Source organism: Mastomys coucha, unplaced genomic scaffold (genome assembly GCF_008632895.1).
Source record: "Mastomys coucha isolate ucsf_1 unplaced genomic scaffold, UCSF_Mcou_1 pScaffold11, whole genome shotgun sequence".
Taxonomy (NCBI): domain Eukaryota; kingdom Metazoa; phylum Chordata; class Mammalia; order Rodentia; family Muridae; genus Mastomys; species Mastomys coucha.
Window position 1 is genome coordinate 12,288,970 of NW_022196893.1, and position 15,497 is coordinate 12,304,466.

At 46.1% G+C, this 15,497-nt stretch overlaps 1 pseudogene; it reads right to left on the reverse strand.

Annotated features, from left to right (window-relative positions):
• LOC116082572 overlaps window positions 1-13,603 on the reverse strand; it is a 25,410-nt pseudogene extending 11,807 nt beyond the window's left edge.
• Between the last annotated feature and the right edge of the window lie 1,894 nt (window positions 13,604-15,497).

The following is a 15,497-nucleotide window of genomic DNA, read 5'->3' on the forward strand; positions in this document are numbered from 1 at the left end:
AGCCCTGTCTTTTTAACAATTTTTTTTCTTTTTTTCTTTTTTCTTTCATTGTTTTTTTTCCCGAGACAGAGTTTCTCTGTACAGCCCTGGCTGTCCTGGAACTTACTCTGTAGACCAGGCTGGCCTCGAACTCAGAAATCTGCCTGCCTCTGCCTCCCAAGTGCTGGGATTAAAGTCGAGTGCCACAGATATTTTCTTTATTTACATTTCAAATGTTATCCCCTTTCTTGGTTTCCCCTCTGAAAAAAAAAACCCTGTTCCTCTCCCCTCCTCCTGCTCACCACTCCACCCTTTCCCACTTCCTGTGGGAAGCCCTGGCCTTCCCCTACACTGGGGCATAGAGCCTTCACAGGACCAAGGGCCTCTCCTCCCATTGATGATCGACTAGGTCATCCTCTGCCACATATGCAGCTGGTCTTTTAACTCTTATGCTTAAAAGTATACATTAAAATCTGAGTGCTAGAATTAAAGGGGTGGGCCACCACTGCCCAGTTTTGCTGTTATTATTATTGTTTTTGTTGTTATTATTATTATTATTCAATGTAGTTGTTTTGGGGGTGGTATGCACATGCCTTAGCATACAAGTATATGCCTGAAGACACCATTCAGGAGTCAGTTCTGTCCTTCCACCATGTAGATGTGCTAGCTCCGTCACCCACTAAGCCACCTTGCTGCCCCATTATTCCTTTTTTGTTATTTAGTCTCGGCTCAGTACTTTGTTGGTCTGTGTTAACCACCCCAGTCAGCTTAGTCAGAAAAGTGTTAACGAGTGAATGTCTGCTGTTTTTGTCTTGAATTGCCTATAGCTGTTACCGTGGCAACTCTGTGAGCTTCCCATGATATCTGTTAAGGGTGACTCCAGAGGGCCATGTGACTGTGTAGAAAGAACACGATTTGACTGTTCATTTATTCTTCCACCAACTGATGATTTTCTTTCTTCTCCCCCCACCCACGGCCCCCATGTATGTGTGTAATATGTATATATGTGTTTTAGACAGTGTCTCAGGTATTCCAGAACAGCCTCAGTTACTATGTAACTGAAGATATATGTATTTTAGACAGTGTCTCAGGTATTCCAGGATAGCCTTCAGTTACTATGTAACTGAAGATGAACTTGAATTTCTGTTCCTCTTGTCTCTGCCTCCCCAGTACTGGGATTACAAGAATACACTGCTGTAACCAGTTGTATTTGGTGCTAGGGATATAACTCAGGGTTTTCTGCTGGATAAGCATGTGATTTACCAGTTGAGCAAGGTACACAGCTTTGATTGTTTGTTTGTTTGTTTGTTTCTTTCTTTCTTTCTTTCTCTCTCTCTCTCTCTCTCTCTCTCTTTCTTTCTTTCTTTCTTTCTTTCTTCCTCTCTTTCTTTCAGTTCAGGGTTTCTTTGTGTAGTCCTTCCTGGGTGTCCTGGAACTGGCTCTGTAGACCAGACTGGCCTCCAACCCAGAGATCCTCTTGCCTCTGTCTTTGAGTGCTAGGATTGGTGTGCCCCGCCACTGCCTGAGCATGGCAGGGACTTTCAATGTAATACTGGCTCACCTTGAACTTAGGGCTGAGTTCCTCTCTCGGCTTCTTGAGTTCTGAATTTTTACCCACTTTAGTTTCCATTATCTCCCAACCTTCATGATCTCAAAAGTCCTCCTCAGGGCTGGGGGAGGGGCTCAGCAATAGAGAACCTGTCTAAGGTGCAAGAGGCCCTGGGCTCTAAGCCAACAAAGACGAAAACAAGATAAACTTCCTCCCTCCCAGATCTGAGATCCTTGGAACCTGAAGGGTTAAACATATGACCTTGGAGGCCTTTTCCTCCCAGGAAGTACAGGTTCTCAGACCACAGCAACGCTCAGACACAGGTTTTCCTGGGCAGGGCTAAATTCAGCAGGGACTACAATCCTTGTTAGACCAGATTTCCTGGTTTGGGGTTTGGGAAATCCAGTTGCCCTCAAGTAGCCTTGCTTGACAAGTCTCTCTCGGTCCTTACTCCTCTGCTCCTGAGGCTGAAGCGCCTGTAAAAGCCTTCCAGGGCAGCTGACAGATTTATGAAGAGCAGCATAAAGATTTATGAAGTCCCGCGTGAAGCCTTGGGACTCAGGGACCTCTTTGCATTCTTCATACACATTCATACGCCCGTTTGCTTGTTTGTTGCTGTTGTTGTTTTAGATTTATTATTATACATAAGTACACTGTAGCTGACTTTCTGACACACCAGAAGAGGGCGTCAGATCTCATTACGGGTGGTTGTGAGCCACTATGTGATTGCTGGGATTTGAACTCAGGACCTTTGGGAGAGCAGTCAGTGCTCTTACCGGCTGAGCCATTTCGCCAGCCCAGTTTGCTTTGTTTTTCAAGACAGGGTTTCTCTGTGTAGCTCTGGCTGTCCTGGAACTCACTCTGTAGACCAGGCTGGTCTTGAACTCAGAAATCCACCTGCCTCTGCCTCCCAAGGGCTAGGATTAAAGGAGTGTGCCACCACCGCCAGGTGGCCTCTGTCTTCCTAATGCTGGGATTAAAGGCCTGAGCCATCACGTCCTCCAGGCTAGATTTATTTTTAATTATGCACAAGTGTGTGAACCTATGTATATACATTTGCATGTGTGTACAAGCACTTAATGAAGCCAGAAGATGGGCTGGATACAATAACAAGTGGTTGTAAGACATCGTATGGCTTCTGGGGACCAAATTTGGTTCCACAGCCAAGAGCTCTTACTCACTGAGCCATCTCTCCTGTCCTTAAAAAAAAAAGTCTTCTTAAAATATCTTCATGACCAGGCCAGTGGAGCACATCTTTAGCCTCTGAGCTCTGAAGGCCAAGGCAAGTGGATTTCTATAAATTCTAGGTTTACATAGTGAGTTTTAGGATAGAGAGGGTCCCTGTCTCAAACAAAGAAAGCCACCCCTTGTGGGTGTGCAGGCAGGCGTGTGTGTGCAGGCAGGCCCACACACAATTTCACTGTGCTGGGCTGTGGAGGGACAGTCTTTAATCCCAGTATTCTGTAGGTACAGATAAGGAGGATGAGGAGTTCAAAGATACCCTTGGTGACATAGCAAGTCTGAGGCCAGCCTGGAATGGGTGAGGCACAGCCTGAAAAAAAATCACACCGCCAGCGGAGCATGGTGGCACACGCCTTTAATCCCAGCAGAGACAGGCGGATCTCTGTGAGTTTTAGGCCAGCATGGTCTATACAGCCTGTTTCAAAACAGCCAAGGCTAACCCTGTTTCAAAACCCAAACAAACAAGCACACACACACACACACACACACACCAAACAAACAAGCGCGCACGCACACACACACACACACTCGGATGTATGAGACCCGGTCAAAAAAGTAAAACACAAATACACACACACACACCAGCCAGCTCCATGAAGGAACTGTGTTGAAAGCCCCAGGGCAACCAGGAGCAGTGACAGGGTTAGGGGGTGGAGCTGGCGGGGAGGGCGGGAGGATGGAGAGTTGGAGTCTGCGAGGAGGACGCCCTTCCTGTCCTACTGAGCTGGGCAGGGCTGGGGCGGGGCATGCCGGGTTGCATCCCGGGAGGTCAGCCTGGCCAGTCCTCCCCTTTTGCTAATGGCTATTGCTCCACGCAGAGGTACAACGCCCCCTAGCCCAGCTTCGGTCTCTGCTTTTCGGTGCCTCCTTCTCTGGGCTCCCAGTACCTAGTGCTGGGTGTGACTTGTGCCTCCTTCAGTCTAGGGAAGCTGCTGGGGGACTCCCGCCAAGGGGCTAAAGGGAGCCCTCTTGGTAGAGGCCTTTGAGACACAGTTATTTAGACACTAGAAACCAAGTCTATCCAGGGTAGGGTCCAGGACTTGCTAACCAAAGTCTGAGTCCCCTTTTAAGATGCATAGGGACTGGAATTCTGGTGGGGGAGGGGGAGGGAGGCTTGTACAATATTTGCTGAATAAGGGATTAGTGAATGTGATGTAGAAGCCAGAGAATCAGGGAAGGGCGGGCCTAGAATCCCACAGGCCTACCTGAGTTCCTGAAACTATCAAGTACCTTAACTGCAAGATGAAACTAAGAAATCCTACCTGGTCTAGAACATTGGCCTGGAATCCCTGTGTGCATGGGACATGGTAGGTTTACACAGTGGTCACTCGGTACTGTTAACAACCTCTGCCAACAACCACGAAGGGTTTACTATCTGCAGCCGCCAGCAGACCAGTAAAAGGAACATTTATTCAATGTAGCCACATTGGGAAGAGGAACAAAGGCCTAGTGGCTCCCCAGGTCCATCGGGGTGTTCTAGAGAACAAGGGGGTGGGTATGCATCGCTTAAGGCTCCTGGTCAAAGTGCTGCCTGTGGAGCCATTCCAGCCTCAAAGGTGATTCAAAATGTTACTTCCCTAGCTAGCATCTGACATTAGCCCTTCTTTTGTCCTGGCATCAGATTCCTGGAGAAATCTCACCTCTGGCCCCTGTTCAACACAGTTAATTGTATACACACATACACAGACCACATTCACACACCACATGGACCCCGGCGACTGAACTGAATTCCAGTTGTTGGGCTTGGTGGCAGGCGTTTTTACCCACTGAGTCATCCTGGTTTTTTGTTTGTCTTGTTTTTCTGTTTTGCTTTATTTGAAACAGGATCGTATTACATAGCCTTGGCTGGCCTCGAACTCTCAGAACTCTGTCAACTCTGTCTGCCTGCTTCTATCTCCCAAGTGCTGAAATTAAAGGCGGGCATCACCACTCCCCAGCTTGTTTGCTTTCCTTCTCTCTCTCTCTCTCTCTCTCTCTCTCTCTCTCTCTCTCCCTCCCTCCCTCCCTCCCTCCCTCCCTTTCCTCTCTCTCTCTCCCCCCTCTCTCTCTGGAGGTCTTCTGTAGTTCATATTGGCATCAAATTCACTATGTAGCTGAAGGTGGCTATGAACTCCTGACCTCTTCTCCTACCACCACCTCCCAATTGATAGGACTACAAATGTATGCTGTTAGCCTTTTGACTAAGCTCCACCCCACAGTTACCTGGCAACAGCCAAGTATGCCTGTCTCACTATAAAAGGGGCTGCTTGCCCCTCTTCTCTCATGCCTTCTTGCTCTCACTCTATCCTCTTGTCCCTTCCCCCCCTCCCCACTTCATGTGCTCATGGCTGGCCTCAAGTCCTCTTCTCTCTCTCTCTCTCTCCCTCTCTCTCTCTGTCTGTCTGTCTGTCTTTCTCTATTACCCTCTCAACTTCCTTCCCCATGCCCCAAATAAATTCTATTCTAGATTATACTATATGGCTGGTCCCTCGGGGGAAAGGATGCCTCAGCATGGGTCTACGGAGGCACCCCTTCCCCCCCACACCTGACACATCCACCTAAACATATTCCTTCTCTCTCTTTATTTTTATAAAACACAGCATATGCCACTTTGCCCAGCATTTGCCTTTTAAGATGGAGGCTTTCATTAGTTGAACAAGCAGACCTTGAACTTGAGATTCTCCTGCTTCTGCTCTCAGAGTAGCTGGATTACAAGCCTGGCCACTAGGCCTGACTACACAGTGACACTTTTGAAAGCTGGTCAGGCGTTTCACTTTAGTGGTTTGTCTTCTGTTTTCTCATTATTTGGTCTCCTTGGGAGTGGGTGGGAGGGAGGGAAGCTAAGGCCATATGTCAGCAGAAAGGTTTCATCCATGAAGCCGGATGGCTTGGCTTCGTTCCCTAGGGCCTACAGGGCACAAAGAGAAAACTTACTCTCCAAGTCAGTTGTCCTCTGACCACAAACACAGGAGCATGGCCAAATACATAGACACAAATGCATAAATAAATATCAAAAAGAAGACACATAGAAACTTTCCTCTGGGAAGGTCAGACACCCAGGGTCTATTCCTGGTGAGGTATCTTTATTATCCAATCCTCTTTCCTCTCATCTTCCCTTCTTCCCTAGCCCCTGTCCTGTCCTTTTTCTTTCAAGGTCTCACATAGCCTAGGATAGCCTCAAAACAGTTGTGTAGACAATGAAGACCTTAGACCTTGGATCCTTTAGGTCCACACCTCATCCATACTAGGATTCTAGGTGTAGCTGTGCACCATCATGTCTGACCAGATGTATATGGTGTTGGAGAGCAAACCCAGGACTTCTTGCATGCTCCAGATGTTGAAGGGAAGATGTTGAGGCTGGATCTCACTGCATAAGCTAGGCTGGCCTTGAACAATACACAGGGGATTCTCTTGCTCCGGACTCTCAGAAGCTGTGATCACAAAGGTGTAATCCATTATTTCTGGTAAACTATTTTTTTTTTCTTTTTGTCTGTTTTGTTTTGTTTTTGGGTTTTTTGTTTTGTTTTGTTTTTGACAACTGCAGCGTTTCATGCAGCTCAATGTACCTTCCAGCTGTGAATGACCTGTGACTTTTGGGGGAAGTGGTAGTGTCTAAACACAGTTTCTCTGTGTAGCCCTGGCTGTCCTAGAACGCCCTCTGGGTACCAGGCTGGCCTTGAATTCAGAGATCCACCTACCTCAGCCTCTCAAGTGCTGGGACTACAGGTGTGTGCCACCACTGCTGGGCCTTATAATTCTTGACTTTGTGTTTACCTCTGCAAAATTCTGGGATTGCAGACTTGGGCTGTCTTAGCTGGCTTGCCTCAAACTCTTGCCTACCAGTCTTCCCACCCTAATTAGGGGAATCTTCCCAAAGTCTCTACTTTTTAGTGAGGGTCTTACTGTATTTTCCAGGTTGGTCTTGAAGTTCTGTGCTCAAGCAGCCATCACACCTCAGGCCCAAGTGGCTGGAACTACACCCCTAGCCATGTTTCACTGTGCTCCCTTTTGTAACCTTTAATTTTTCTCATGACTTTTAATTATGGGACAGGAGAAGGCTCAGTGGTTAAGGACTTCCACACACTGCTCTTCCAGAAGCCACAGGTTCAATCCCTAGCACCCATCTTAGGTAAGTCACAACCCCTCTTAACTCTAGCTCCAGGGGGATCTGACACCTCTGGCCTCATTATCCACCACACACACACACACACACACACTGATGGGGTTTGAGTCTAGGCAGGAAGCGTCTGCAGACACCAGGCCCAGGCAGTTCCACATGTAAGAGGTTTAGTTGGAAGGGGGTAGTGGGGTAGCAGCGCAGGAAGAGAGAGGGGAAAGAGAGAAAGATGGAGGAAAGTACCCATACATATATATATATATGTCGTGACGTAGCAGTCCAGGTAAAGGTGGGAGCTGAACCCCATGGATTCTGGGAATATGGTGGCCGTTGCCCTGGTCTGTGGACCCGCCCACATATCTGCCGCAGGCAGGTTCTGGATGCTAACACACACACTATACAAATAAACTTTAAAAAAAAATTTTTTTTGCCGGGCGGTGGTGGCACACGCCTTTAATCCCAGCACTTGGGAGGCAGAGGCAGGAGGAGCCAAGGCTACACAGAGAAACCCTATCTCGAAAAAACAAAACAAAACAAAAAAACCAAAAAACCAAAAACCAAAAAAAAACAAACAAAAAAAATACACATATATATGAATGCATATTTTTTCCTTCTTCAGTTTTTCAAGAGTTTTCTTATGTAGCTTTTGATATCCTAGAACTCACTCTGTAGACCAGGCTGGCCTTGAACTCACAGAGATCCCCCTCCCTCTGCCTCCCAAGTATTGGGATTAAAAGCAAGCGCCGCCACAAACACTTGGCTACAGATTGAGATCTAGACCAGTTTGAGCTACATGAGAGCCTTCTTCACTCCACAATGTTCCCCTCCTCCCACAAAAAAAAAAAAAAAAAAAGGAAAGAAAGAAGGAAAGAAAAGGTGACGGTGAGTGACCTAAGCATCTCCGGCCTCAGAACTTTCTGCAAATCTGACGTGTTTACCTGTTTATAGGGTTGCTAATTTGTCAAGAGTTCAAAAGACTACCAGTCCTTCCTTTTCACAAAGGACACCAAAGCCAGAGGGCTTCCCCCAACCCTGTCCCTGCCCCAGGCTCTGTAGCCCCCCAGGCTGGCCTGGAACTCACAGAGATCCACCTGCCTCTGCCTCTTGAGAGTAGGGATTAAAGATGTTCACCACCACACCTGGCAGGACTTTCTTCCTAGCCCCACAGGGTGAGTACAGGTTAAACCCTGGAAGGCTTTTCAGTTGCCTTCAATCAACTGGCTCCAGGCTAATGTGTATGTAACACAGGGCCAGGCCTCAGGCCTCTTGTCTTTCACTGTCCCCTGCCTGCTCCCTCACCTTTGTCATTCTTAGAGTTTCAGAGACACCTCCATTTCCCAAAGTCTTTACCCTCAGAATGTTTGTAACCACTGTTCATGGAATGTATGCGTCCCACTGAGATCGCCAGAAGGAGCAGAAGGGTGTGTTCAGGTCTTTTCAGGACTTCAGGGCAGGGAAGACTGTATCTTGCTGAACCAATGGATGCTTATCACTGGGACAATAATGGGAAAAGGTTTTGTTCACTTGATTTTTCCTTGTGGGATTACAGATTAAACCTAGGACCTTGTACATACTAGCTTAAGAACTGTGTCACTCAAAGGGAAAAGGAAAAATAGATATAATCTCCTGTAGCTCAGCGGGGCCATGATGCCTTTAATCCCAGCATTTGGGAGGCAGAGGCAGCCAGATTTCTGAGTTCGAGGCCAGCCTGGTCTACAGAGTGAGTTTTAGGACAGCCAGGGCTACACAGAGAAACCCTGCCTAAAAAAAACCAAAAAACCAAAAACCAAAAACAAAAACAAAAAACTCCGGTAGCTCATTATATAGCCTTATCTAGCCTGGACCTCTCTCTGTAGACCATGCTGACCTCCAGCTCAGAATCCTATCTGCCTGTTTCCTGTTGCTGGGATCAAAGGTGTACACACCTTTATTCAGCCTGGCCTTCTACTCTTCAACCTAACTCTCATGCTTTTGGGAGCTAATATTGTAAATAATGTTCCACTATGCCCATGTAAGTTTTATTATTTTTTTTTTTTATTTATTATATGTAAGTACACTGTAGCTGTCTTCAGACACACCAGAAGAGGGCATCAGATCTCATTACAGGTGGTTGTGAGCCACCATGTGGTTGCTGGGATTTGAACTCATGACCTTCCGAAGAGCAGTCGGTGTTCTTCCCCGCTGAGCCATCTCACCAGCCCTATTATTTTTTTTTTATTTTGAGACATGGTCTCCTATACCCCGGCTGGCCCTAAATTGAATAAGTAGCCAAGGATGACTGAATTTCTGGTCTTCTTGTAGCTACCTAAGCTGCTATTCTGATGACTAATGTTATGTTTTAAGTTTAAATTACTGTGCTTAAGAAATCTATAACAGGCCGGGCGGTGGTGGCACTCGCCTTTAATCCTAGCACTTGGGAGGCAGAGGCAGGCGGATTTCCGAGTTCGAGGCCAGCCTGGTCTACAGAGTGAGTACCGGGACAGCCGGGGCTACAGAGAGAAACCCTGTCTCAAAAAAAACCAAAAAAAAAAAAAAAAAAAAAAAAAAAAAAAAAAAAAAAAAAAAAAGAAATCTATAACAAAAATGCCTCTAACCTACAAGCCCCACTTGCCCAAGGACAGACAACTTCCTGGGATGCTGGAGGCTGCTGTTCCTGTAAGATACCAAGCTACCAGACTGGTGACATGGCTCAGCAGGTAACAGCACTGACTGTTCTTCTGAAGGTCCTGAGTTCAAATCCCAGCAACTACAGGTGTCTCATAACCGCCACAGGTGTCTCATAACCACCCATAATGAGATCTGACACCATCTTCTGGTGCATCTGAAGCCAGCTACTGTGAACTTAATGTATAAAAATAAATAAATCTTTGGGCCTGAGAGAGCAGGGTTGACCTGAGTGAGCAGAGGTCCTAAAAAAAAAAAAAAACAGTCAATTCCCAACAACCAAATAAAGGCTCACAACTATCTGTACAGCTATAGTGTGTACTCATATACACAGAATAAATACAATTTTTTTTTTTTTTTGGTTTTTTTGAGACAGGGTTTCTCTGTGTAGCCTTAGCTGTCCTGGAACTCTGTAGACAAGGCTGGCCTTGAACTCAGAAATCCACCTGCCTCTGCCTCCCAAGTGCTGGGATTAAAGGTGTGCGACACCACCGCTCGGCTAAAAAAATTTTTTTTTAAAAAAAGATACAAAGCCTCCGCGTGTTCTCACTTCTTCAGACAAGCTTGGTTGCCCCAACTGCACAGCATGTGCTTGATCATACTTTGGGAAGGTCCATAGACAGAAAGCACTACATGGAGAAATATGCTTGTCCCTGATTGGAGGAAGACAGAAAGTATGGAGCAGCTTGTGGGTCTGCCCTTACTAGCCACGCTAAGGTAATCTGGGACCATCCTCTTGGAGTCCCAGGTTTGGACCTGGCCAGCGTCCATCTTCCTGGCCAATATTTAATAAATACCTCTTATTTGGCTCAAAAAATTATGGTAATGGTCTTATCCTTGACTGGTAGGACTAATGGCCCCTCCTCAGAGCTGAGAGCAGAGGTGTGAGCCACCATGCTTGGTTCGTGTGGTAGTAGGATTCTGTGCTAGCAAGGACTCAGCCAACTGACCTGTATCCCAAGCCCTTTCACAACTCTTCTTTTTCTTTTAGATTTTATTTATTTGTTTATTTATTTATTTATTTTGGTTTTTCGAGACAGGGTTTCTCTGCATAGCCCTGGCTGTCCTGGAACTCACTCTGTAGACCAGGCTGGCCTCGAATTCAGAAATCCACCTGCCTCTGTCTCCCAAGCGCTGGGATTAAAGGCGTGCGCCACTACCGGCTAGCTATTTTATTTATTTTCTATGTGTATGAGTACACTGTAGCTGTAGAGATAGCCATGAGCCATCATGTGTGTGGCTGCTGGGAATTGAACTCAGGACCTCTGCTGCCCCGCTCACTACGGTCCCTCTTGCTCCAGCATAATTCACTGTAGCTGTTTCAGACGTACCAGAAGAGGGCGTCAGATCTTATTACAGATGGTTGTGAGCCACCATGTGGTTGCTGGGATCTGAACTCAGGACCTTTGGAAGAGCAGTCAATGCTCTTAGCCACTGAGCCATCTCACCAGCCTCTCTCTCTCTCTCTCTCTCTCTCTCTTTATTTAATAAGATGTATTTATTTTCATCATATGTGTACACCTGTTTTTCCTGGATGTATTTAAGTGTATTGCATCAGATTGGGTGGCATGTTCCCTAAGTAACACCTGAGCCATCTTGCTGCCCTGATATGGCTTTTAGGGCAAAATACCTTATGACAGAAATCCCTTCTGTTTGTCTCATGGGTGTTGTTTAATAGGTGGGCAGATTCCTTGGAGCCACAAAGGTCTGTGAGTATGGGGGAGGAGGCTACTCTGTGATAAGTGTTGTTCTTTGTGCTTTGACTTCTGGGAGGTGGACTCAGCCATAACAGACACCTGCACTTGATTGGGATGGGGGTAAATTCATGGGACCCCACAATGTTTGGTCTGCCCCAAGGTCTCATTCAACTCCCTGGAACCCCAATTTGTACAACCACTTCACGTGCAACCAGTTCTGGTTGTCCAGCATCTCAAATTCATGTATGTGCCCACAGTAGGATCAGTGTTGCCATGGTAACAGTGCCCCCGACAAGTCTCCTCAAATTCCTTTTAAGCCATTCTGTAAGAGAAGACCAGGGTTTTATCAGGTGCTGCTGGGCCCTGCAAACCAGTAAGCCAGGAAAAGCCTCACATTCTTTATCCTTCATTCAAGTCCCAGTAGAGCAAGACAGACAACATCAGTCAGTTCAAATCCCAGCTCTGACACTTTCTGTCTTCACAAGTCCCCAAACTCTAAAACAAGACTGTGGGTATTCAGTGGGATTATAAGTGGGCAGCTCTAGCTTATTCCTGGCCTATGGTAAAGGTTAGCCCATATTACATCACCACTGAGAAAAGTTTGATGGAAAAAATCCAGAGGAGTCCTCACAGAACAGAGACACCTAAGAGATTTATGGATTCTAAAGACCTGGGCCTGTAATCCCAGCACTCAGGAGATGAAGGCATCAGGATAAGGAGTTGAAGATCATCCTTAGCTATTCAATTATTTCCGTGCTGGCCTGGGCTACATGATACCAAAAATCACAGCCTGAGACTGTGTTTTCCTTCTTGGCAGGAATGAAGATATCCTAAAGAGACACTCGCTATTAGATTGTTAGAGCAGTGGCCTCAAGGGATTGAAATTTCCCCAGAGAAGGAAAAGGCTGAAGCCTGGTACCAACTACAGGGGAACTTGTTCCTCAGGAAGGGACTTCACACAGGTCTGACTTTTTTTTTTTTTTTTTTTTTTTTTTTTTTTTTTTTTTTGGTTTTCCGAGACAGGGTTTCTCTGTGTAGCCTTGGCTGTCCTGGAACTCACTCTGCTGTAGACCACGCTGGCCTTGAACTCAGAAATCTGCCTGCCTCTGCCTCCCAAGTGCAGGGATTAAAGGCGTGTGCAACCACTGCCCGGCTGTATTCATTCTTTTTTAGTATTTTACATGTATAAGCTTTTGTTTGCAAGAATGTATGTGTACCATGTGCATGCCGGTTGGCTGTAGAAGCTGAAGAAGGGGTCAATTACAGAGTTGTGAGCCACCATGTGAGTGCTCAGAACAAAACTCAGGCCCCCTGAAAAAGCAGCCAATGTCTTTAACCACTGAGCCATCTGTCAGGCTCCTCCTCTCAATTTTAACCCACTGAGTTCAATTAACACTGCCAACTAGAATGTTGACTGATCTTGATGGGTTAATTTTTGTTTGATTGCTGTGGTTTTGGTGTTTGGTCTTTTGAGACAGGGTTTCTCTGTGTAGCCCTGGCTGTCCTGGAACTCACTCTGTAGACCAGGCTGTCCTGGAACTCAGAAATCCACCTGCCTCTGCCTCTCAAGTGCTGGGACTAAAGGTGTGCACCACCACTGCCTGGCTCTAGTAGGTTTTTTAAACTTGGAATTTGTATTTTGAGGGAATCAGAAGATGGGTGATCTGAGGATGAATTGTGATCCCTAAAAGAACCTGAGGAATGCTCATGGAATTGGACCATGGCTAAGCTGATGGCCCATCGACTTCTAGAATGTCAGCCTAGGCATTTGTGTGGAAAGTGCTGGAAATATCAGGACACTGGGCCACCACTGTTTTTATATACATGAGTGTGCACATGTGTGTGCCTGTGTTTCATAGGACAACTTCTACCTTGTTTGAAACCAATGCAGTCATCTAGGCTCAACCCAGAGAACACAGATTGACAATAGGCCGTTGTAATACCATGAAGTTTATTGATCCACGTACGTGGATGTTATTGCAATGATCTATTGTCAATCTGTGTTCTCTGGGTTGAGCCAAGTTTACTACACAAAGTCTCAGCCTTTTTTTTTTTTTTTTTCCAAGACAGGGTTTCTCTGCGTAGCTCTGGCTGTCCTGGAACTCACTCTATAGACCAGGCTGGCCTCAAACTCAGAAATCTGCCTGCCTGCTGAGATTAAAGGCCTGTGTCCCACTGCCCATCAAAAAGTCTCATCCTTACTGGGGTGAACCAGGCTGGCTGGCCCTAGAACTTGAAAGGATTCTGCAACCTCACCTTGGGAACAACAGAATTACAGACCTGTACTGCGAAGTCTGTCTTTACGAAGGCTCTGGAGTCCAACTTCCTGTCCTTGTCCCTGAGTGGCAATTGATTTCCACACTGGGCCTCACCCATCATACTTTTTGTTTTATGTGCATGGGTGTTTTGCTTGCATGTGTACGCATGCCATGTGCCTGGTGTCTTTGAAGGCCACAAGAGGGCAGCAGACTCCTTGAGCTGCAGTTACGCCTAGTTGGGAGCTGCCATGTGGATGCTGGGACTTGAACCCTGGTCCTCAGGAAGAAAAGCACATACTCTTTTTTTTTTTTTTTTAAGATTTATTTAGCCAGGCAGTGGTGGCGCATGCCTTTAATCCAGCACTTGGGAGGCAGAGGCAGGCAGATTTCTGAGTTTGAGGCCAGCCTGGTCTACAGAGGTCTTCTAGGACAGCCAGGGCAATACAGAGAAACCCTGTCTCAAAAAAACAAAAAAAAAATAAAAATAAATAAAGAAGATTTATATATTTTTATATGTAAATACAACTGTAGCTGTCTTTAGACACTTTTTCTTCTCACTCTGGCCCCACTTGCTCACTGTAGCTGTCTTTAGACACCCCAGAAGAAGGCATCAGATCTCATTATGGATGGTTTTGAGCCATCATATGGTTGCTGGAATTTGAACTCACGACCTTCTGAAGTGCAGTTGGTGCTCTTAACTGCTGAGCCATCTCTCTAGTACCCCTCACTCAGATTTTAAGTGCTTAACAGAGCAGGGTTACAAAACTGTAGCCAATGCCATAATTAGTCTGGGTTTAGTTTATCCTCCAAAATGACCAGTCTGTCCTCTCTTACTGAAAGTTGTTCATTCCTTTGGCTTTATGTGGGGGTACCACTTAGGAGCAGAGGACAAAGTTTCCACCATATATTCACTGACTGGATAGAAAGCCTTCTTGCCTCTCTACAGCTGGAGGAAAGCCATGGACAGAAATCACGAAGCCTTTAAGAATTATTTATCTTATTTTATGTATAGGATTACACTGTAGCTGTCTTCAGAAGAGGGCATTGGATCCCATTACAGATGGTTGTGAGCCACCATGTGGTTGCTGGGAATTGAACTCAGGACCTCTGGAAGAGCAATCTGTTCTTAACCGCTGAGCCATCTCTCCAGCCTCCTCATGAAGCCTTTAATACTATTTAAATCACTCAACTTATTTATTGAGATAGTCTTTCTAGGTAGGCATGATTGTCCTAAAACTGCCATGGATTTGCATTGATCCTCTTTCCTCTGCCTTCTAAGAATAGGATTACAAGAATCAGGGTACATGAACCTCTCCATGTCTGCCTTACTTATTCATCCTTGAGGCAGGGTCTTGGCCATCTAAAATTGAAATTCTCCTATCATAGTTTCTTTTGGACTGGGCTTGTAGATGGAGTGTTCTACACTTGGTTACATGTGGTGATCTTTTTTTTTTTTTTAAAGATTTATTATTTATTTATTTCATGTATGTGAGCACACTGTCACTGTCTTCAGACACACCAGAAGAGGGCATTGGATCCCCATTACAGATGGTTGTGAGCCACCATGTGGTTGCTGGGAATTGAACTCAGGACCTCTGGAAGAGCAGCCAGCGCTCTTAACCAACTGAGCCATCTCTCCAGGCCGGTGATCTTTTTTTTAAACTACATGGAGAGACCAGGTGTGGTGGCACAGGCCTTTAATATCAGCACTTGAGAGGTAGAGGCAGGCAAATCTCTGGGAATTTGAAGTCTACATAGTGAGTTCCAGGCCGGCCAGGGCTACACGGTGATACCCTGTCTCAAAACATGACAATTATGTAAATATGCATGAGGACTCTAGGTTTGATCTTTGGCACCCCAGTGAAGTTAGGGGACAAAACTAAGTACAGAAAAGTGCCTAGAGATCATGGGGTCTCGGCCTGCCAGATGCCTCAGAGAGTAAAGGCATTTGCCTCCAAGCCTGAAATTAAATTCAATCCCTGAGATCCACTTTGTGAAAGGAATGGACTCAT